The sequence below is a fragment of the Anastrepha obliqua genome, chromosome 4 (assembly GCF_027943255.1).
Source record: "Anastrepha obliqua isolate idAnaObli1 chromosome 4, idAnaObli1_1.0, whole genome shotgun sequence".
Lineage (NCBI taxonomy): Eukaryota > Metazoa > Arthropoda > Insecta > Diptera > Tephritidae > Anastrepha > Anastrepha obliqua.
The window spans coordinates 85,517,888-85,519,599 of record NC_072895.1 but is presented as its reverse complement, the minus strand read 5'-3'; the positions used below and the strand labels follow the sequence as shown (position 1 = coordinate 85,519,599).

General features: G+C 34.4%; 1 non-coding gene across 1 annotated transcript; it reads left to right on the top strand.

The window, feature by feature from the left end:
* The first annotated feature begins 823 nt into the window (after positions 1–823).
* On the top strand, positions 824–897 carry Trnat-agu (transfer RNA threonine (anticodon AGU)). Its single transcript has one exon. It is a non-coding gene; the product is annotated as a tRNA-Thr (tRNA).
* The last annotated feature ends 815 nt before the right edge of the window (positions 898–1,712 follow it).

Sequence of the window (1,712 nt, the reverse complement as noted above, 5' to 3'; positions counted from 1 at the left end):
TTTCGCAATTAGCGTCGTACGTCAATCATATGGTATTTTACACTGGTGATCTAGCCAACAGCATACAAACAGAGAATCAATAGAGTGCGTAAAGCTCAAAATAAATATTTACATCATTTTAAATATTTTTTTTTTTGTTATTTATTTAATAAAAAACAGCAGCCCAGAACCGTGTACGATGGAAGAGTGCTTTCGAGGCGTTATGCTCCCGAGCGGAGTAAAGAAGAATATAAAAAACAAAAACAAACAAAAAATTGGGTGATTAATTTTGGCGTATATCATACATATATGCAGTGTTTCGGAGTGGCGCTAAAGCAAGAAGCTAGCAAATTTATTTGCTCGAAGGTTTGCTATAAAATTTTTGTTTTTAACATTGGCACCATAGCGGAGAGAAGTTGCTTGAAATTCTGATACACCTCATTTTGGTCAACAATTTGGCTACTATTCGTGACTACGTGTAGCTTGCTTAAACATTATTCATAATTTTCGGCTTTCTTATTGCAAGAACTTTGAGGATTCCAAACTCTGGTCAGTTTCTCAAGCATTTATCGATTTTTTTGCCTTAGTTCTAGTGAAGTTTGTTTTTTATTTTTAACATAACACCTAAACATTTTTTCAAACCGTCCATTTTTTTCACCATCTGGTCACACTATTTTTATATTTGTTGATATGTTGCGTGTGTGTGCAATAAATCTATTTTAAGCATAACACGCTGTGAATGTGGTGAATTATTTCGTTGGTTGTATTGTTCTGTTCTCATGGTGAATAATATTCTTACAGATGTTCACACTAAAGTACTGTATTGGGAGAATATGTGATAGCTGGCGCCGTGGCTTAGTTGGTTAAAGCGCCTGTCTAGTAAACAGGAGATCGTGAGTTCGAATCTCGCCGGGGCCTTCACCAGTGTGAAATTTGTTTTTTGTTAACAAAAAACTTACTTTTTTTTAATATGCAATTTGAAATTGAAAATTTTTATATTTTTATATTTATCTTTCTGTAGAGTAACTATTTTCGTTTTTCAACATATCAATAACTATTCTGCAGATAATACAACGACTTCACCGATATGTCCATTAAAATTATGCGCTATATTATACTTTGGCACAATAATCCTAATTAATCTCCCTCTATGACAATTCTTTTGATTGTATGATAAACTAAAAAAGAAACACAAACACATATGTATGTATGTATATTTGATAGCCATTGGCCATCCGTTATAGTGATGGTGCGAGTAACTTCGGCTGCCACTTCATAAGGGACTCGGCAGCAGAATTCTGTCCGCTCATTTCACACGTATTCACACACTCGTCCAATCGGTCGTTGTTCAGACCATATAGATAAGATGCGAAACTCTTTGTTTTCTCGTGAAAGCGCTATTAAAATGTGCATTTTTTATGACATTCGTCAATAATGTCACACCGAAAGAAACATTGACTGGGTATTTTTTAAGCAAGAATTGGAAATTTTCAGTTTCCACACCAATGTGGGTTAGTATTTAGTGCGCGGTTTCCCAGTAGACTTACATATGTATATCACCCGTATACACATATGTACATACATATATGTAGTAATAAAAAGAGCACAGTCAGTTTAAAATACATAAATAATCAAAATATTCACCTCTTTAATGAAGTCTTTCGAATGTTCAATTCTGAGCAATTTTTGGTCCTCAGCTAAGCTGTGCGGAATGAAACGTGCACAGACCTTTC